Below are 22,907 nucleotides of genomic sequence, written 5' to 3'. Positions count from 1 at the left end.
GTAACTTCACGTCACATCACAACGAGGGATCCCGTCACATTGTAACGTCATATCACAATGAGGGATCCCGTCACATTGTAACGTCACGTCACATCACAACGAGGGATCTGTCACATTGTAACATCACATCACAACGAGGGATCCCATCACATTACAACGAGGGATCCATCACATTGTAACGACATGTCACATCACAACGAGGGATCTGTCACATTGTAAAGACACGTCACATCACAACGAGGGATCCCGTCACATTACAAAGAGGGATCCTGTCACATTGTAATGACACGTCACATCACAACGAGGGATCCCGTCACATTGAAATGACACGTCACATCACAACGAGGGATCCCGTCACATTGTAATGACACATCACATCACAACGAGGGATCCCGTCACATTGTAATGACACGTCACATCACAACGAGGGATCCCGTCACATTGTAATGACACGTCACATCACAACGAGGGATCCCGTCACATTGTAACGAAAGTGTCACTTTACCTTGTATTTGTGTCAAACAAATTCACCAAATCTGAGGAGTCTCAAGCTGTCTCACACAGGAAACTCTCTCTCTCCCAGGTCTCTATATCTCTCTGTCTGCAGTCGGTTTCTCGCTGTCTCACCCAGGAAACTCTCTCTCTCCCAGGACTCTATCTCCCTCTGTCTGCAGTCGGTCTCTCGCTGTCTCACACAGGAAACTCTCTCTCTCCCAGGACTCTATCTCCCTCTGTCTGGAGTCGATCTCTCGTTCTTTCTGCCAGCAGTATGTCTCTCTCTCAGAAGTCTGTGTCTCTTTCTCTCTTAGGAGTCTGTCTCTCTCACCTGTAATGTGCGTCTCTGGACAGTCTCCTCCTTTGTAGCGTCAGGGCTGCTGCACCTGTAATTGTGCTCACTCTCTCTTCTCTCTCAATATACAGTATCTCTCTTTCTCTTCTCCCTCAATATACAGTATCTCTCTTTCTCTTCTCCCTCAATATACAGTATCTCACTCTCTCTTCTCTCTCAATATACAGTATCTCTCTCTCTCTTCTCCCTCAATATACAGTATCTCTCTCTCTCTTCTCCCTCAATATACAGTATCTCACTCTCTCTTCTCTCTCAATATACAGTATCTCTCTCTCTCTTCTCTCTCAATATACAGTATCTCACTCTCTCTTCTCTCTCAATATACAGTATCTCACTCTCTCTTCTCTCTCAATATACAGTATCTCTCTCTCTCTCTTCTCCCTCAATATACAGTATCTCTCTCTCTCTTCTCCCTCAATATACACTCTCTCTCTTCTCTCTCTCTTTCTCCCTCTTTCTGTGCCTCTCTTGCCTTTCTCTGTCTCTCTTTCTCTCTCTCTCTCTCTCCCTCTCTCCGTCTCTCTGTCTCTCTCTCCCCCTCACTCTCTCCCTCTGTCTCTTCCTCTGTCTCTCCCTCTCTCTCTATGTCTCTCTCTCCCTTTGTCTCTCCGTGTCTCTCTCCCTCTCTCTCCCTCGCTCTCTCTGTCTCTCTCTGTCTCTCTCCCTCGCTCTCTCTGTCTCTCTCTGTCTCTCCCTCGCTCTCTGTTTCCTGGTTGCTTCAGTAACTGACAATTAAACATTTCACTTCCTCCTGCAGCTTAAACCACCTGTAATGCAAACCTCTCCCACATCAGCACGTAACCCTCCCTCCCAGCACCCAGCACTCCCCACATCTCCCACATCAGCACGTAACCCTCCCTCCCAGCACCCAGCACTCCCCACCTCTCCCACATCAGCACGTAACCCTCCCTCCCAGCACCCAACGCTCTCCCACCTCTCCCACCTCTCCCACCTCTCCCACCTCTCCCACATCAGCACGTAACCCTCCCTCCCAGCACCCAACGCTCTCCCACCTCTCCCACATTAGCACGTAACCCTCCCTCCCAGCACCCAACGCTCTCCCACCTCTCCCACATCAGCACGTAACCCTCCCTCCCAGCACCCAACACTTCCCATCTCTCCCACATCAGCACCTAACCCTCCCTCCCAGCACCCAACACTCCCCACCTCTCCCACATCAGCACTTAACCCTCCCTCCCAGCACCCATCGCTCTCCCCCTCTCTGTTCTCCAAAATTTAATCCTCTCTCCCCGGCACCAAACCCCCCCTCTCCCCTCTCCTTCTCAGCATCAACCCCCCCCCCCTCTCACTCCCCAGCACCCAGACCTTTCTCCTCTCTTTCTCAGCATTACCCATCCTGCCCTCCCCTCTATTCCTCCCCTTTCCCTGCCCAGCACTAAACCCTCCCCATTACCCATCCTGCCCTCCCCTCTATTCCTCCCCTTTCCCTGCCCAGCACTAAACCCTCCCTCCCCTCTTCCCCAGCATTCTCTCCCCTCTCTCCCCAGCACCCAACCCTTCCTTTGCTCTTTCTCCCTTTCTTCCGCCCCCATCTCTCCTTCCTCCCTCCTCTCTCCCCCCTTAATTCCCTCACCCTCTCTCCCTCCCCAGCTCCCCCCCAGTTACCTCTTCCCCCCCTCTCTACATCTCCAGTAGTCTTTCTCCTCCTCTCTTTTCTCAGCACTTTTACACTCCATCCCTGGCTTCCCTCCCCTCTCTTCCTATCCCCCCTCCCCATCTCTCCCTATCCCCCTCCCCCATCTCTCCCTATCCCCCCTCCCATCTCTCCCTATCCCCCCTCCCCTCTCTCCATATCCATCACAAACCCCTTTCTCCTCTCACTCACCCTCCAACCCTCTCCCCCATCTCTCCTATCCCCCCTCCACCATCTCTCCCTATCCCCCCTCCCCCATCTCTCCCTATCCCCCCTCCCCCATCTCTCCCTATCCCCCCTCCCATCTCTCCCTATCCCCCCCCTCCCCCATCTCTCCCTATCCCCCCTCCCCCATCTCTCCCTATCCCCCCTCCCCCATCTCTCCCTATCCCCCCTCCTCTCTCTCCATATCCATCACAAACCCTTTCTCCTCTCACTCACCCTCCAACCCTCTCTCCCCCATCTCTCCCTATCCCCCTCCACCATCTCTCCCTATCCCCCCTCCCCCATCTCTCCTATCCCCCCTCCCCCATCCTCCTATCCCCCCTCCCATCTCTCCCTATCCCCCCTCCCCCATCTCTCCCTATCCCCCCTCCCCATCTCTCCTATCCCCCCTCCCCCATCTCTCCCTATCCCCCCTCCCCATCTCTCCCTATCCCCCCTCCCCCAACTCTCCCTATCCCCCCTCCCCCATCTCTCCCTATCCCCCCTCCCCATCTCTCCCTATCCCCCTCCTCCATCTCTCCCTATCCCCCCTCCCCCATCTCTCCCTATCCCCCCTCCTCCATCTCTCCCCTATCCCCCCTCCCCCATCTCTCCATATCCACCTCCACCATCTCTCCCTATCCCCCCTCCCCATCTCTCCCTATCCCCCCTCCCCATCTCTCTCTATCCCCCCTCCATCTCTCCCTATCCCCCCTCCCCCATCTCTCCCTATCCCCCTCCACCATCTCTCCCTATCCCCCCTCCCCATCTCTCCCTACCCCCCTCCCCATCTCTCCCTATCCCCCCTCCCCATCTCTACCTATCTCCCATCCCCCATCTCTCCCTATCCCCCCTCCCCCATCTCTCCCTATCCCCCTCCCCTCTCTATCCCCCTCCACCATCTCTCCTATCATCCATCCCCATCTCTCCCTATCCCCCCTCCCCATCTCTCCCTATCCCCCTCCCCATCTTTCCTATCCCCCCTCCCCCATCTCTCCCTATCCCCCCCTCCCCCATCTCTCCCTATCCCCCCCTCCCCCATCTCTCCCTATCCCCCCTCCCCATCTCTCCTATCCCCCCTCCCCATCTCTCCCTATCCCCTCTCCCCCATCTCTCCCTATCCCCCCTCCCCCATCTCTCCCTATCCCCCCTCCCCCATCTCTCCCTATCCCCCCTCCCCATCTCTCTCTATCCCCCTCCACCATCTCTCTCTATCCCCCTCCACCATCTCTCCCTATCCCCCCTCCCCCATCTCTCCCTATCCCCCCTCCCCATCTTTTCCTATCCCCCTCCCCATCTCTCCCTATCCCCCCTCCCCCATCTCTCCCTATCCCCCCTCCCCATCTCTCCCTATTCCCCCCTCCTCATCTTTCCTATCCCCCTCCCCATCTCTCCCTATCCCCCCTCCCCCATCTCTCCCTATCCCCCCTCCCCATCTCTCCCTATCCCCCCTCCCCCATCTCTCCCTATCCCCCTCCCCCATCTCCCTATCCCCCTCCCCCATCTCTCCTATCCCCCCTCCCCATCTCTCCCTATCCCCCCTCCTCCATCTCTCCCTATCCCCCCTCCCATCTCTCCAATCCCCCCTCCTCCATCTCTCCCTATCCCCCCTCCCCCATCTCTCCAATCCCCCTCCACCATCTCTCCCTATCCCCCCTCCCCATCTCTCCCTATCCCCCCTACCCCATCTCTCTCTATCCCCCCTCCATCTCTCCCTATCCCCCCTCCCCATCTCTCCCTATCCCCCTCCACCATCTCTCCCTATCCCCCCTCCCATCTCTCCCTACCCCCCCCTCCCCATCTCTCCCTATCCCCCCTCCCCATCTCTACCTATCTCCCCTCCCCCATCTCTCCCTATCCCCCCTCCCCCATCTCTCCCTATCCCCCCTCCCCCATCTCCTCTATCCCCCCTCCCCTCTCTATCCCCTCCACCATCTCTCCCTATCATCCATCCCCAACTCTCCCTATCCCCCCTCCCCATCTCTCCCTATCCCCCTCCCCATCTTTCCTATCCCCCCTCCCCCATCTCTCCCTATCCCCCCTCCCCCATCTCTCCCTATCCCCCCACCCCCATCTCTCCCTATCCCCCTCCCCATCTCTTCTATCCCCCCTCCCCATCTCTCCCTATCCCCTCTCCCCATCTCTCCCTATCCCCCCTCCCCACATCTCCCTATCCCCCCTCCCCATCTCTCCCTATTCCCCCTCCTCATCTTTTCCTATCCCCCCTCCCATCTCTCCCTATCCCCCCTCCCCCATCTCTCCCTATCCCCCCTCCCCATCTCTCCCTATCCCCCCTCCCCCCATCTCTCCCTATCCCCCCTCCCCCATCTCCCTATCCCCCTCCCCCATCTCTCCCTATCCCCCCACCCCACTCTCCCTATCCCCCCTCCCCCAACACTCCCTATCCCCCCCCCCATCTCTCCCAACCCCCCTCCCCATCTCTCCCTATACCCCCTCCACCAACTCTCCCAATCCCCCCTCCCCATCTCTCCCTATCCCCCCTCCACCATCTCCCCTAACCCCCCACCCCCATCTCCCATATCCCCCTCCACCATCTCTCCCTAACCCCCCTCCCCATCTAACCCTATCCCCCCTCCCCCACTCTCTCAAACCCCCACCACACTCCCTATCCCCCCTCCCCCATCTCTCCCTATCCCCCTCCACCATCTCACCCTATCCCCCCTCCCCACACCCCACCCCCCCTCCCCACTCTCCCTAACCCCCCTCCCCATCCTCAACCTATCTCCCCTCCCCATCTCTCCCTATCCCCCCTCCCCCATCTCTCTCTATCCCCCCTCCCCTCTCTATCCCCCTCCACCATCTCCCCTATCACCACCCCACTCTCCCTATCCCCCCCCCATCTCTCCCTATCCCCCTCCCCCATCTCTCCTATCCCCCCTCCCCATCTCTCCCATCCCCCCTCCCCCATCTCTCCTATCCCCCCTCCCCCATCTCTCCCTATCCCCCCCTCCCCCATCTCTCCCTATCCCCCTCCCCACTCTTCCTATCCCCCCTCCCCATCTCTCCCTATCCCCTCTCCCCCATCTCTCCCTATCCCCCCTCCCCCATCTCTCCTATCCCCCCTCCCCCATCTCTCCCTATCCCCCCTCCCCCATCTCTCTATCCCCCTCCACCATCTCTCTCTATCCCCCTCCACCATCTCTCCCTATCCCCCCTCCCCCATCTCTCCCTTCCCCCCTCCCCATCTCTCCTATCCCCCCTCCCCATCTCTCCCTATCCCCCTCCCCCATCTTTCCCTATCCCCCCTCCCCCATCTCTCCCTATCCCCCTCCCCCATCTCTCCCTATCCCCCCTCCCCATCTCTCTATCCCCCTCCACCCATCTCTCTCTATCCCCCTCCACCACTCTCCCTATCCCCCCTCCCCCATCTCTCCCTATCCCACCTCCCCATCTCTTCCTATCCCCCTCCCCATCTCTCCCTATCCCCCCTCCCCCATCTCTCCCTATCCCCCCTCCCCATCTCTCCCTATTCCCCCTCCTCATCTTTTCCTATCCCCCCTCCCCATCTCTCCCTATCCCCCCTCCCCCATCTCCCTATCCCCCCTCCCCATCTCTCCCTATTCCCCCTCCTCATCTTTCCTATCCCCCCTCCCCATCTCTCCCTATCCCCCCTCCCCCATCTCTCCCTATCCCCCTCCTCATCTTTTCCTATCCCCCCTCCCATCTCTCCCTATCCCCCCTCCCCCATTCTCTCCCAATCCCCCCTCCCCATCTCTCCCTATCCCCCCTCCCCATCTCTCCCTATCCCCCTCCCCCATCTCTTCCTATCCCCCTCCCCATCTCTCCCTATCCCCCTCCCACATCTCTCCCTATCCCCCCTCCCCATCTCTCCCTATTCCCCCTCCCCATCTCTCCCTATTCCCCCTCCCCATCTTTTCCTATCATCCCCTCCCCATCTTTCCCTATCCCCCCTCCCCCATCTCTCCCTATCCCCCCTCCCCCATCTCTCCCCCCCCACCCATCCCCCTCCCACTCTTCCTATCCCCCCTCCCCATCTCTCCCTATCCCCTCCCCCATCTCTCCCTATCCCCTCTCCCCATCTCTCCCCCCTCCCCCATCTCTCCCTATCCCCCCTCCTTCATCTCTCTCTATCCCCCTCCACCATCTCTCTCTATCCCCCTCCACCATCTCTCTCTATCCCCTCCACCAACTCTCCCTATTACCCATCCCCCATCTCTCCCTATCCCCCCTCCCCATCTCTTCCTATCCCCCTCCCCATCTCTCCCTATCCCCTCCCCCATCTCTCCTATCCCCTCTCCCCCATCTCTCCCCCTCCCCATCTCTGCTATCCCCCCTCCCCATCTCTCTCTATCCCCCTCCACCATCTCTCTCTATCCCCCTCCACCATCTCTCTCTACCCTCCACCATCTCTCCCTATCACCCATCCCCCATCTCTCCCTATCCCCCCTCCCCATCTCTCCCTATCCCCCCTCCCCATCTCTTCATATCCCCCCTCCCCATCTCTCCCTATCCCCCTCCCCATCTCTCCCTATTCCCCCCTCCCCCATCTCTCCCTATCCCCCCTCCCCATCTCTTCCTATCCCCCCTCCCCATCTCTCCCTATCCCCCCTCCCCCATCTCTCCCTATCCCCCCTCCCCATCTCTCCCTATCCCCTCCCTATCTCTCCCTATCCCCTCCCCCATCTCTCCCTATCCCCCTCCCCCATCTCTCCCTATCCCCTCCCCCATCTCTCCCTATCCCCCTCCCGTATCTCTCCCTATCCCCCCTCCCTCATCTCTCCCTATCCCACCTCCCCCATCTCTCCCTATCTCCCCTCCCCCATCTCTCCCTATCACCCTTCCACCAGCACTTAACCCTCCCCCTCCCCTCTCTCTTATCTTCCTCCCCTTTCCCTCACCTCCCCCATCTCCTATCTCCCCCTCATCCAATCCTTCCTGCCCCCTATCCCATCTCCCTCCATTTTCCCTCACCCCTCCTATCTTCTCCATTTCTTCCTCTCCCACCTTATGTCCCCTCTCCCCTCTCCCCTTCTTCACTCCCCAACCCTCCCTCCACTCCCCAGGACCCAACCCTCCATTCCCTCTTATCCACTTCCCCCCTCCCCTCTCCTCCGCAGCCACCAACCCTCCTTCTCCCTCTCCTCTGCAGCAACCAAACCCTCCCCTTCTCCTCCGCATCCCCTAACCCTCCCCTCCGCAGCCCCCCAATCTTCCATCCTCCTCTCCTCTGCAGCCCCCAACCCTTCCTCCCCCTCACCTCCACAGCTCCCAACTGTCCCTCCCTCCCCCTATCCTGCGCATCACCCAATCCTCCCCCTCCCCCTCTCCTGCACATCCCCCAACCCTCCCTCCCATTCTCTCTCCTGCACAGCCCCCAACCCTCCCTCCCCTTCTCCTCTGCAGCCCCAACCCTCCCTCCCCCTCTCCTCCGCAGCCCCAACCCTCCCTCCCCCCATCCTCCGTAGCCCTCAAACCTCCCCTTCTCCTCCGCAGCCCCCAAACCTCCCCCTCTCCTCCGCAGCTCCCAATCCCCTCTCCCCCCATCCTCTGCAGCCCCCAAACCTCCCCCTCTCCTCCGCAGCTCCCAATCCTCTCTCCCCCTCTCCTCCACAGCTCCCAATCCCCTCTCCTCCACAGCTCCCAACCCTCTCTCCCCCTCTACTCCGCAGCTCCCAACCCTCCCTCCCCCTCTGCTCCCCAGCCCCCAAACCTCCCCCTGTCCTCTGCAGTCCCCAACCCTCCCTCCCCCTCTCCTTCGCAACCCCCAACCCTCCCTCCCCTTCTCCTTCCCAACCCCCAAACCTCCCCCTCTCCTCTGCAGTCCCCAACCCTCCCTCCCCCTCTCCTTCGCAACCCCCAACCCTCCCTCCCCCTCTCCTTCGCAACCCCCAACCCTCCCTCCCCTTCTCCTTCACAACCCCCAACCCTCCCTCTCTCTTCTGCAGCCCCTAACTCTCCCTCCCCCTCTGACATGTCGCTACGCGGCGTTGCCGTGGCAACGTGACGCCCTCGTAGCATCATGACATCACGTAGCGTTCCATTTCCATGGCAACACGCCGTCATATGACGCCATGTTCTGTGCAGTTGGAGGGGGAGTTGCGACAGCAAGTCGGGAGACGCCACCGCAGCGACAGGAAGTCAGGAGACGCCGCCGCAGCGACAGGAAGTCGGGAGACGCCACCGCAGCGACAGGAAGTCGGGAGACGCCGCCGCAGCGACAGGAAGTCGGGAGACGCCACCGCAGCGACAGGAAGTCGGGAGACGCCACCGCAGCGACAGGAAGTCGGGAGACGCCGCCGCAGCGACAGGAAGTCGGGAGACGCCGCCGCAGCGACAGGAAGTCGGGAGACGCCGCCGCAGCGACAGGAAGTCGGGAGACGCCACCGCAGCGACAGGAAGTCGGGAGACGCCACCGCAGCGACAGGAAGTCGGGAGACACCACCGCAGCGACAGGAAGTCGGGAGACGCCACCGCAGCGACAGGAAGTCGGGAGACGCCGCCGCAGCAACAGGAAGTCGGGAGACGCCACCGCAGCGACAGGAAGTCGGGAGACGCCACTGCAGCGACAGGAAGTCGGGAGACGCCACCGCAGCACATCGCCAAGTAATGAAGTTTTTTTGTTTCCTCCGGGTTGGCCATCAGTTTAAGGTGGATACCCTGGCCCCCAACCCCCTCTCCTACCCAACCCCCAGCCCCCCCTCCCCTCCCCAACCCCCCCTCCCCCTCTCCTCCCCAACCCCCAATCCCCCTCCCCCTCTCCTCCCCAACCCCCAACCCCCCTCTCCTCCCCAACCCCCAACACACCCTCCCCTTCTTCTCCTCAGCACCCAAACCTCCCCCTCTCCTCCTTAGCACCCTCCCTTGTTCTCAGTACCTAACCTGTCCTCCCCTCCCCCCTCTTTATGTCTCAGAGAAATCAGTGACAGTCCCCTGGTTACAGGACAGACAGGTTGGGACAGACGGACAAGATCAGCGGCTCTGAGAATGTGCTGCAGGGATGTGAGACGGTGACATGGTGACACACACGCGGTGACACACACACGTGGTGACACACTGCACCGGCCTCTCATACAGACATTGTCCTCAGCACATAGAAATCATACACAATACGGACAGATTAACTCTGAGCAGCTTTAATTACCCGCACTGCTCGTTTCACAGTGTCACCTCTCTCCAAAAGGACTTCCATACACCCCCTCCCTATAACTCCTCCTTTTACCCCGTATAACCGCTCCCTATAACTCCTCCTATTACCCCATATAACCGCTCCCTATAACTCCTCCTATTACACCATATAACCGCTCCCTATAACTACTCCTATTGCCCCATATAACTCTCCCTACAACTCCTCCTATTACCCCATATACCCCCTCCCTACAACTCCTCCTATTACCCCATATACCCCCTCCCTATAACTCTTCTTATTACCTTATATAACTCTTCCCTATAACACCTCCTATTACCCCATGTAACCGCTCCCTATAACTCCTCCTATTACCCTATATAACGCTCCCTATAACGCCTTCTTTTACCCCATATAACCCCTCCCTATAACTCCTCCAGGATGGGCTGCAGGTGAGCTCCTGCAGGGGAGCCAGGATGGCCTTAGACCCAGGGGTTGGTGGCTGTGAGTTGGAGATGGAAGTAGGAGAGGCCGCAGGCTGCAGCGGCGGTGTAGGCCTTGGTGAGGCTGAATGCAAGGTACAGGAGAGTTTGGAGAGAAAGGAAAGAGCAGAACAGAGTCTGCTTAAGAAAGAAAAGAACCAAGCTTTATTGCAGAGGTATAACAGGAAGAAGGCTGAGTTAGAGGAAGAAAACATTGAGTTAAGGAAATGTCGTGGTTCTGAGAGAGATGTGCACAAGAAGCAAATACAGCGTCTGCATGTTGAAGTAACCCAACTGGAGGGTGAGATTGCTAAATTTGCAGGGGTTTCAGTCAAACAGAAACGTTCCCTTTCAAAAATAATTGAAATGCTAACCCACAGTGTTGAGCAGGGCGCAGAGCAAGGTGCAGAGCAGGGTGCAGAGCTTTCTACAGGTGAAGGTAACAGCCCTAAAACAGGGTTCAGAGAAAGGGACTGCTTTTACTTTGGTCAGCCAACCTTGTGCCATAGATGTGGTTCAAACAGACATCTAAGCATGTCTTGTGATGTTCTAAAATGTAACTTGTGCCAGTCCTTTGGCCACGAGAGGGCAAGCTGTACAATGATCAAATGTAACTTATGCGATAAATTTGGACATTCCTATACAAATTGCACAGAAGCCTGGCATAATATTTCAAAAGTATGGGAGCAGGAAGTGGACTTTGAAGACAATGAAGAACTTTATGACCGTGCCTTGAAAGTTGCAAACAGAATGTGTTCGGATCCTCCTGCAGACGGGATTGTTCCGGTTCGGCCTAGGTATGGCACTTGCTTTGATCCTCCTGGGGACAGAGCTTGTCCTGGACCGCCTGTGGATGCAGTTTGCCCAGATACACTTACAGATGAAACAATTATTGAGAGTGTAAACAGGACCCAGGGAATGCCAGAAGACCCCTTAGAGGGAACCTCCTCAAATTTACACCCAGCAGGGGAACAATCTGGGGAATCAGAGGATTCTACTATGATGGAAACACAAGTGAAGGAAAATAATAAACAAGGAAATGAACAGAGTTGGGCACATGAAAAAAAGAAAATGAAGAAGAGCACGGTTAAAAGACTTGGAGGGACTCTTCGATGTCCTGCAGGACCCACTGGTAAAGTTCCTCAGGTAACTACAAAGAACCGTTTTTCTGCTCTTCGGAAGGATTGGGGGTCAAGAGCTGAGGACTCTAACGATGTACAGGAACTTTCCTTATCAGAAGAGGAACAATATGGACGTTTCCAGAGAGACAGACTCGGGCATGACCCCACCTTCAGTGACCGTTAAGAGGTTTGGGTCAATGGGGGATAATGTGGGGAAAAAGAAAAAAAAGTAATGTTGCACCCTTTTTTGGTAAAAAATATCTGTTTCCATAAGTGATCCCTTAAAGGTAATAACTGTTAATGTGGCAAGTATAAAATCATGGAAAGCCCGAACTTTAGCTTACAACGTATTAAAACATTGTGATGCAAATATCATTTTCTTACAGGAAACAAGAATAAATACAAAAAATGATATTTAAAAGCCAAGCAAGACTGGCAGGCAGGGCCCTCATTTTGGTCCATGGGAGTTACACCTTATGAAGGCGTAGCGATTTTATTTAAAGAGGTTGAGATGAGATGCCATAAACTATTAGAAATTCAGGAAGGGCGATGCTTACTTCTAGATGTTACTGTAAATAAGTTAGACTTCCGTTTGATTAACATCTATGGACCACAAACAATGAAGGACCGTAAAGAATTATTTAGCAAGATAAGACCATTTCTGTTTACTTCCAAAATGGTCATTTTTTGTGGTGATTTTAATAATATCTCTAGACTGAAAGATCGAGGTAAAATCTATGATAGTCTAAATTATGATAGTAATTTCCTAAATAACCTGTGCAGGCAAGCGGACTTAGAAGATATTCATATTAAACATAATACTGAAGCACCCGGGTTTACTTACTATAAGGGCCAAAGTAAGAGCAGAATTGACCGTGTATATATTAAAAAAAATATGGTATTAAATTAATTCCTGTTGAATTTTCAGACCATTTAATGTTATCATTCACCCTGAATATCAATGATACCTTGAGGATGGGTAAGGGCAGTTGGAAATTAAACATCTCCACATTTGAACATAGTGATACACAAGACCTATTTAGAATGTTTTATGAGGACCAGAGGTCATTACAAGGACTTTATGAAGATTTGGCAGATTGGTGGGAGGGAACAAAACGGAATATAGTCTCGTTTGTAAGGAAACTAGCAAACAGGAAAAGTCAAAATAATTATAAAAAAATATCAACTCTTAAGAGGTAAATTATGCCGGCTTTATTCACAGTTGAATGAAGGTAAATTAATAGATCAGGGAGAGATAAAGGTTGTTAAAGATAAAATGAAACAACTTCAATATGATAGATATGTGTCACTAATAAAGGAGCGAGATTTTGGCTCACAGAAATCTTATATTTCACCAGATCCCTTTCTCAGCTGTAAAGGAGCAGTGGGAAAGAAACTAATCTATGGGCTTTATGACTCTGGTGGTAATTATAGAACCAAGAGTAAGGACATTTTGGATATAGTTAGTAATTTCTATGCAGATTTATTTAAGGACAGCTATAGGGAGAAAAAGGAAATTGATAGTTATATTAATACATGGGTTATTCCTAAATTAACAAAGGTAGAAGAAACAAACCTGACAATGGAAGTACTAGATAGTGACGTCAGGGATGTAATAAATGGGTTACAGAAGAATAAAACCCCAGGGACAGACGGCTTAACAGCAGAATTTTTTTAATTGTTTAGTGATTTGTTAGTTCTTGATTTGACTAAAGTCTTTAACATAATGTTGCAGGAAGGTAAGATACCCGGGTCCATGTGCAAGTCTCTTCTGATTCTGTTACATAAAAAGAATGATCCAGCAGATATAAAGAACTGGAGACCAATTTCTTTATTGAACACAGATAGGAAAATCTTAGCCAGAATTGTGTTTAATAGATTGGGAGAGGTATCTGGGAAACTAATCTGTAAGGCTCAGTATTGTGGCATTAAAGGGCGTAATATCACAAACGCAGTCATACACGTAAGAGAGATTTTTGAGGTTTGTAAAGCTCATAAATTAGAGAAATATGTTTTGTGCTTAGATCAAACTAAGACATTTGACAGAGTAAACCACGTGTATCTCTGGGAAGTCTTATCCGCGTATGGTATTCCCGAGTCCTTCATAGGATGGATATCCTTGTTATATAAAGATGCAGTGGGATGTCCACAAATAAATGGCTGGATAGGGAAAGAATTTAGCGTTAAGTCAGGGGTACGTCAAGGATGTCCTTTGAGTCCTCTTCTGTACGTTTATGCAGTAGATCCATTTTTAAGGAAATTGGAATCAAATAATCTTATTGATGGGGTGGAAATAGCAAAAAATCGGACCCTGAAATGTATTGCGTACGCAGATGATATTTCCATTGTCGTGTCGGGAAAAGAAGCTGCGGAAGAGACTTTAAAAAATATTAGAGATTTTTTAAGTGCTTCCAATTCTAAAGTTAACGTAGAAAAGAGTAGCGCGATTTGGCTAAGTCAGGAAACACCGGGTTTTACACTTCCAGGAACGATTACAATAAGTGACGGTCCAATAAAAATTCTGGGCGTAAAGTTTGGGAAGGAACAGTCAGAAATGCTAAATTGGAAAGAGAAGATAGAAATAGGTGAGGAGAAAATTAAGAAATGGAAGAATTGGAAGCTGTCTTTAGGGGAAAGACTGGCAATAATTAAAACTTTCTTAGTACCAATTTTTGTTTATATCAGTTATATTTTTCCAATACCAGAAAATCTGAATACTAGAATTTTTAGTCTGTTTTTCCAGATGTTACGGGGAAATCGACTAAATTTGATCAAAAGGAATAAAATATACTTAGATCAGAAGAAGGGAGGTTTAAAAATTTTAAAACCTGTGGTGTTTTTTAATGTTATTTTTCTGAAATATAATTTTGCCCATATTATGCAGAAAAATTACCTGGTCTGGCCAATGTGCTTTTGGAAATGGGTTAGTCCTTATGTATTGGCGTGGGAGTGTGGGGGACAAGTCAAAACTATGAGAGTGAAATCTGGCTATACCCCGGAGTATGTGACTTTTTTAAGAAGGTGGAAAATAAGCAGTAGGGAGATAGAAATGTGTTCTAGGAAACACATTTATGAGAACATTATTGAGAAATGCTTTTCTTCCCCATTAATCCTGAGAGATTGTGCGGGGGAAGATTTGAGTAAAGCATTAAAAAATTTGAATAGCATGAGAATTCCACCAAAATATAAGGATATTACCTGGTTGGCCTTTCATGGCAAATTATATGTACGAAGTAATATTAAACATAGGAATGTATCAGACAGAATGTGTCCTAGAAATTCATGTAATAATGAGGTAGAAACAATGGATCATTTTGTGTTACAGTGTCCCTTTAGCAAAGCGATTTGGGAAAGAACGGCTAGTTTTTTTAAGACACCAATTTTGGGGAAACTTACATATTCAGAATGTATCTATGGAATTTTTAAGAATAAACATAAGTATAATGAAGGTACAATTATCCCGATAATTGCAATTGTTAAGTATAATTTGTGGATGGCTAGGTGCCAGGTTTCAATCAAAAATGTGTACATTTCTGAGGATAAAATTTTTGAGGACATTATAAAAGCCGTAAGAAGAGTTAAGGAAAATGAGAAATTGCTTTTAGAAAAGAAAGTTTGGAACAAATGCTGGGTTAATATTTGTATAATGTAAGACTGTCCATATTGTGCAGTTTTTGGTTTGTAAAGTGATTTGTGAAATGTAATGTTGGAAAAAATTTTCAATAAAAAGAGTTCCTCCTATTACCCCATATAACCTCTCCCTATAACTCCTCCTATTACCGCATATAACCCCTCCCTATAACTCCTCCTATTACCACCATATACTCTCTCCCTATAACTCCTCCTATTACCCCATGTAACCTCTCCCTATAACTCCTCCCTATAACTCCTCCTGTTACCCCATATAACCTCTCCCTATAACTCCTCCTATTACTCCATATAACCGCTCCCTATAATTCCTCCTATTACCCCATATAACTCCTCCCTATAACTCCTCCTATTACCCCATATAACTGCTCTCTATAACTTCTCCTATTACCCCATATAACCGCTCCCTATAACTCCTCCTATTACTCCATATAACCGCTCCCTATAACTCCTCCTATTACTCCATATAACTCCTCCCTATAACGCCTTCTATTACTCCATATAACCGTTCCCTATAACTCCTCCTATTACTCCATATAACTCCTTCCTATAATGCCTTCTATTACCCCATATAACCGCTCCCTATAACGCCTCCTATTACTCTATATAACCCCTCCCTATAACGCCTCCTATTACCCCATATAAGCGCTCCCTCTAAACCCTCCTATTACCCCATATAACCCCTCCCTAACTCCTCCTATTACCCAATATAACCGCTCCCTATAACGCCTCCTATTATCCCATATACCCCTTCCCTATAACTCCTCCTATTACCCCATATAACTGCTCCATATAACTCCTCCTATTACCCCATATAACCGCTCCCTATATTACCCCATATACCCGATCCCTATAACACCTCCTATTACACCATATAACCGCTCCATATAACTCCTCCTATTACCCCATATAACCTCTGTGGCGAAAATGGGGGGTAATCAGCGCATTAATAAAGGCAGTGGGCTCGGCAGGTTACCCCTATTTCTTATTGGGGATGAAGGGGTTAATATTATATGCTGTTCCCCTTTTAAGACTGCTAATTTAGGAACGGAGTGAGCCAGCACCCTGACTTTTGAGGTGCAGCCTCAGTGTAACCCCCCAAGTACACACATATTAAAAATATAACTTTATCAAAAATATATGTTTCCCTTATGACAAAGTGCCTTTCTGGTGAAGTTAAAATGTACAGGCAGGATGCTGTTTTTTTCTGCCTGCCTTTGTAATGCATTAAGGAACAAATATTAGGCATAGATGAGCCCTCCTGTTGGGAGATGCCGATGCGTCTAGGGACGTGTGGGGGGATGAAAGACCCCAGAGTCTTACAGTGTCACTTAATCAGGATGTTTCTGAGTAGCAGGTCCTGTTACTCCTCCTAGATATTTCACACATTGGGACTAAACTCCAGACATTGCGTCCCCAGAAATGAGTGGCCCCTTTTTACTTAGCAGTGCTACCAAGCTGCTTACTGAGCATGCTCAGAGTTACCTGAGCTGGCTGTAGGATTTGCCCATGTGACATGGCAGGTTCTGATAGGAGGAAGATAACTCCTTGCCAATGGGATGAGGCTAATGTAACCCTTCACAGGCCCTTGTCCTTAAAAAGGCCTGTACCCCTCATTCCTGTGTTGTTGTTGGTGTTGTTCTTGCTGTTACTGTTGCTGCTGTTACCTGATTTCTTCAAGCGGATAAGACCTAAGTACAGCGGCTACGATTCCAGAACGCAAGGGGTTAAAAACATCGCAACAAGGATACTTGCCCTGCTTCAGGATTTCGTTAGCCCTGGGGATCCAGACCAATCCCAGAGAACCAGAAAAGACCTTGCCCATTCACAGAAGGATTGGACTGGCTATTTATTTGGCAATTTGCAAATGGACTACATTTTAAAGGACAATCTTCTGGTGCTTTGGCACCTTTCTGGACATTATCTCCTGTTCCTATACCCGTAAGTGTAATTATTAAGTGTATTCTGCAGTTGTCGTGTGTTTGCCTATCAAGGGAATAAATCTCAGTTTATTTTGCTCAACCTGTTCTGCTCAATCAGGATCCATGAAATATAAATGTGTTATTAAGCGCGTCTCCCGTCACAGGTGTTTAAAACTGGTGGCAGCTGGTGAGATACTGATTGAGCCTATATTCCAATTTCCTGTGGGGTTCTGTAATATAGTGAGGACCGTGTAGATTGCAAGCTCCTCAGACAAGTGGCAACTTACACACACTTCCAAAGAAGCACGAGATAATTCACTGGTCTCTGGACCTATACCCCAGTAGCACCATGAGTCCACGCTCAGGAAGGTTTTGTACCTGGAACCGGGCGCAGATAGTGGAGAGATGTGTGGGGTACGGGTTCACGACAGACGGTCGTTCAAAGAGTCAGCTGGAGGAGGATTTAGAAGAATATGAGGACAGGATGGCCCCGCCAGCAGACAGTACTCAGCCCGGAGTGCAAGAGATCTCTCCAGCTCCGGGGCTGCAAGGACAGGGGAAGGATGTCAGTGACCGCCTGGAAGAGAGTGGCGTGGTGCCAGGGGGTGCAGATGGATCAGTCGCTGCGGCGACCGGACTTGCTACCTCTGGACTCATTGCACTCCTCACCGCCTGGGGAGAAGGGCTTAGCTATGAACAGCGACTCGAGCTCCTGTCGACAGCGCTTGGAAGGCCCCCTCACTCCCACCTTGTCAGCGGGGAACAGGACGTTCCCAGAGTAACTGCTGTGGAAGCAGCAGAGCCAGCAAATGAATATGTAACCAGCAGAGCCTTGGTGAGCAACGCAGCAGTCCCCAGAGAGGCAGCCATTCCGGCTAGGGGGGACCAGTCTGCACCTCAGCGTACTCCCAAACATACAGTGGGCAGCGACACGCCCTATACTGGGGAGTTCAAGCTTGAGAGACGGTGCTATCATTGCCACAAGGTGGGCCACATCAGGCCACATTGCCCAGACCGTGAGAGGTCTGGGGGACCCCATCAGGGGCAACGTTCACAAGCTGCAGGGCCAGTAACCCAGATTGGGCTGGCACACACAGAGGAACAGTGCACAGTCATGGAGCCACAAACAAGAGGGATGTCCCAGGCAGATGCTGCTTTTGTCACCTCAGAGCCAGCAGCAGAGAGCAGAGGATGTCCAAGTGCATCAGTCGAGATGCAGCCTGCTGATGTCCTGAGCAGGCACCCACGGAGGGTTACCTTTGTTGACTGGCAAGCAGGGAGCTTGCCAGATTTGGTTGCTGCTGTTATTCTGGTGCAGCCAGAAGGTTTGCTCCCGGGCACCGGGGTGCAAAGAACCATGCCTGATGGAGGGCTGCGGTCCTTACAGGGTGCCCAGATCCTTTTGGATGGGGGTGCCAATCATGGCATGAGGGAGGTGGGGGTTTTGTCCAGGGAAACTGCTGAGGTGCGCCTTAGCAATAACCTGGAGCCTGTGATCTGTGTGGTTGCTGCAGAATTGCCTGCTGTTGCGTCGATTCCTAAGAGCCTGTCATCAGGAGTCACAGCAGAATCAACCTCTGTCCCCCTGCATTTGGGACCAACGGTTCCAGTGGCCTCTGCGGAGACCAGACAGGTAAGCCAGACTACTGAGTCGCGACCAGTGACTGACTTACTGTTCCCTTTACCTGTCCCTGTTACCCCTGACTTAGAGACTAAGGGTGGGTGGTTAGAATTAGGGACAGCAGATAGGGATGCAGTGAAAGCTGACCCCAGCTTAGAAGGTATGGGACTGCGGGCGTCCGAGTCCTGGGAAAGCGGGGGGTCAGACCACAGGCTGGGGCACCGCGGGCTCTGGGGTAGGGAGCCAGGTTTTACCGGGTTAGCCAGTGGCTGGACAGGTAGAAGACAGTTAGTGGGACCCAGGGAGGGTAGGCAGCAAGTGTTGCAGGTAGCCTTCCCCAGTCCACTAGTGGGGCATCAGGGGGTCACTCACATGAGAACCCAGCTGTTGCAGCCTTACTTCTGGCCGGAGGCAGCAGGGGCAGTGGCAGACTTTGGCCACCTCTGGGACGCCTGCCAGCCAGAGGGTAAAGCGGGTGATTATGTACAGATGCTCCTGAACCTGCTACCAGGAATGGGGAACATGTTTCAGGAAGTAGCTCAGGCAGTGCCAGGCCTCTTAGGTAGGATAGGGTTTCCTAGGGGGTCCTAGTTGAGCTAGGGGCCCGGGGAGGTAGGCAGGCAGGGGCAGAAGCCAGGGCTAGGGTAGAGCAGCCTAGGGTCCTGTTCTCAGACAAGCTGGGCAGGGCAAATAGTACAGATCAGCCTGTGCTCCCAGGTGATCTGCATCCTCTGCATAAGAATACCTATGGAGTATCAGCGGAGGTGGCAGACAGTGTAGAGAGGAAGGCAAAGGGGGAGTCAGTCTTCAGCCTTCAGAATGGCCTCTGTGAGTTTTTCAGGGTGCCATTCCGGATGAGGAATGCTCCGGCTACCTCCCACTGCCTGGTCAGGAGGGCACCAGAGAGAGTGCAGAGGTATGTGGGGACATACAGGGAGAGGATAGTTGGCTTCAGGCAGATCTGGGGTTTGTATCCAGGGCAGGTAGTAGCAGTGCTAGCCAGGGTTAGGGAGACAGGGAGGACCAAAGTCTATCACATCAATATGCTCAAGGAGGACATAGCTCAGCCAGATCTCCTAGGGGAAGCTAGGCAGGGAGGTACCATAGAGCAGGTGGAGATAGGATCTCAGCTGAGTGTTAGGCAGAGAGCAGATGCCAGGGTTATGCTAGAGAAGTATAGGGCTCTGGTCACGGACAAGCCAGGGAGGACACACATCACTGAGCACCCCATGCTTACAGGGGATCGGAGACCTCTGCATAAGCACGCTTATAGAGTGTCAGCAGAGGTGAAGGGCAGTATAGAGAGGGAGGTGGAGGAGACGCTGGCCCTAGGGGTAATTGTACCATCCCAGAGCCCTTGGGCTTGTCTGGTAGTCCTAGTGCCTAAGAAGGATGGGACCACCCAGTTCTATGTGGACTACCGGCAGCTTAATGCAGGGACGGTTTCAGATGCCTACCCCATGCCCCGCATGGATGAGTTGCTGGATGAACTCGCGGGGGCAAGGTATCTGACCACCAGCGATCTCAGTAAAGGGTACTGGCTGATCCCTTTGACCCAGGAGGCTACGGAGAAGTCGGCTTTCATCACCCCAAGTGGCCTCTATTAGTTCTTAGTGATGCCATTGGGGATTAAGAATGCACCGGCTACCTTCCAATGCCTGGTCAATCATTTACTAGAGGGCATGCAAGGGTTTGTAAGGGCTTATCTGGATGATATTGCTGTGTTCAGTAACTTCTGGGAATCACACTTAATTCATGTAGCTGCGGTGCTAGCCAGGATTAGGGAGGCAGGTCTCACCTTAAAACCCACCAAGTGCTTAGTAGGGATGGCTGAAGTCTTATACCTAGGGCATAGGGTGGGTGGAGGGCACCTCAAGCCAGAACCAGCTAAGGTAGAGGCAGTAGTGCAGTGGCCACTCCCAAAACCAAGAAGCAGGTCATGGCGTTTCTAGGCACTGCAGGCTACTCCAGGAAGTTTGTTCCCCAGTATAGTGCCATTGCAAAACCCCTGACTGACTTGATCCAGAAGCGACTGTCTGTGCTGGTAGTCTGGTCTCCTGCCTGTGAAAAAGCATTTCAGGCTTTGAAGACTGTACCCATCCTTGCCGCTCCAGATTATGCCAAGAAGTTTCTGGTGCAGACTGATGCCTCAGACGTTGGCATTGGTGCTGTGCTCAGCCAGGTGGGGGAGGAGGTCAGGGAACCTCCATTGATGTTTCTGGGCCGCAAGCAGCTGCCCAGAGAAGGGGCATATGCCCCTCTTGAGAAGGAGTGTCTGGCCATAGTATGGGCTCTAAAGAAGCTACAGCCCTCTCTGTATGGCAGAACCCTCACTGTTATCACTGACCATAACCCCCTAAGTTGGTTGCAGAGGGTGTCGGGAGAGAATGGCAAGCTCTTGCGCGGGAGCCTTGCCTTGCAAGAATGTGACTTCACCATTCAGCACCAGAAAGGCAGTGAGCATGGGAACGCTGATGGCCTCTCCCAGCAGGACAATCCCCAAGACCTAATGACTTCAAAAACCCTCAGGTCAGCCCAACCACCAGAGGAGGTGGCCAGGGCAAACCTTGGGCTTTGAGTGGGGGAGGTGTGGCGAAAATGGGGGGTAATCAGCGCATTAATAAAGGCAGTGGGCTTGGCTGGTTACCCCTATTTCGTATTGGGGATGAAGAGGTTAATATTATATGCTGTTCCCCTTTTAAGACTGCTAATTTAGGAACGGAGTGAGCCAGCACCCTGACTTTTGAGGTGCAGCCTCAGTGTAACCCCCCAAGTACACACATATTAAAAATATAACTTTATCAAAAATATATGTTTCCCTTATGACAAAGTGCCTTTCTGGTGAAGTTAAAATGTACAGGCAGGATGCTGTTTTTTTCTGCCTGCCTTTGTAATGCATTAAGGAACAAATGTTATGCATAGATGAGCCCCCTGTTGGGAGATGCCGATGCGTCTAGGGACGTGTGGGGGGGATGAAAGACCCCAGAGTCTTACAGTGTCACTTAATCAGGATGTTTCTGAGTAGCAGGTCCTGTTACTCGTCCTAGATATTTCACACCTTGGGACCAAGCTGCTTACTGAGCATGCTCAGAGTTACCTGAGCTGGCTGTAGGATTTGCCCATGTGACATGGCAGGTTCTGATAGGAGGAAGATAATTCCTTGCCAATGGGATGAGGCTAATGTAACCCTTCACAGGCCCTTGTCCTTAAAAAGGCCTGTACCCCTCATTCCTGTGTTGCTTTGTTGCTGTTGCTGCTGTTACCTGATTTCTTCAAGCGGATAAGACCTAAGTACAGCGGCTACGATTCCAGAACGCAAGGGGTTAAAAACATCGCAACAAGGAAACTTGCCCTGCTTCAGGATTTCGTTAGCCCTGGGGATCCAGCAAATCCCAGAGAACCAGAAAGGACTTTGCACATTCACAGAAGGATTGGACTGGCTATTTATTTGGCAATTTGCAAATGGACTACATTTTAAAGGACAATCTTCTGGTGCTTTGCACCTTTCTGGACATTATCCTCTGTTTCTCTACCCGTGAGTGTAATTATTAAGTTTATTCTGCAGTTGTCGTGTGTTTGCCTATCAAGGGAATAAATCTCAGTTTATTTTGCTCAACCTGTTCTGCTCAATCAGGATCCATGAAATATATAAAGTGTTATTAAGCGCGTCTCCCGTCACAACCGCTCCCTATAACTCCTCCTATTACCCCATATAACCTCCTATAACTCCTCTTATTACCCCATATAACCCCTCCCTATAACTCCTCCTATTACCCCATATAACCCCTCCCTATAGCTCCTCCTATTACCCCATATAACCGTCCCTATAGCTCCTCCTATTACCCCATATAACCGCCCCTATAGCTCCTCCTATTACCCCATATAACCGCTCCCTATAGCTCCTCCCATTACCCCATATACCCCCTCCCTATAACTCCTCCTATTACCCCATATAACCTCTTCCTATAACTCCTCCTATTACCCCATATAACCCGTCCCTATAACTCCTCCTATTACCCATATGACTGTGTAACGAGCGGCCTTGTAGATGTGCTCAGGAGGAGTTCGCACATCACTTCCTTGTAACGAAAGTTCTTAATTCTCGTATCAGAAGTTGCAGCAATTCGGTAACAAAACAAAACCGTCTTTAACTTAAATAGCTACGTCTGCAAAACAACCGGACAGAACCTAACCGCTGGTATCCAAAAGGGAGTTCCGGCTCTCCCCCTGACAGGCTCCCTGCTCTCCCCCTGCTCTCCCCCTGCTCTCCCCCTGACAGGCTCCCTGCTCTCCCCCTGAC

The sequence above is a fragment of the Ascaphus truei genome (assembly GCF_040206685.1).
Source record: "Ascaphus truei isolate aAscTru1 chromosome 3 unlocalized genomic scaffold, aAscTru1.hap1 SUPER_3_unloc_1, whole genome shotgun sequence".
Lineage (NCBI taxonomy): Eukaryota > Metazoa > Chordata > Amphibia > Anura > Ascaphidae > Ascaphus > Ascaphus truei.
Note: the sequence above shows the minus strand (reverse complement) of the source record.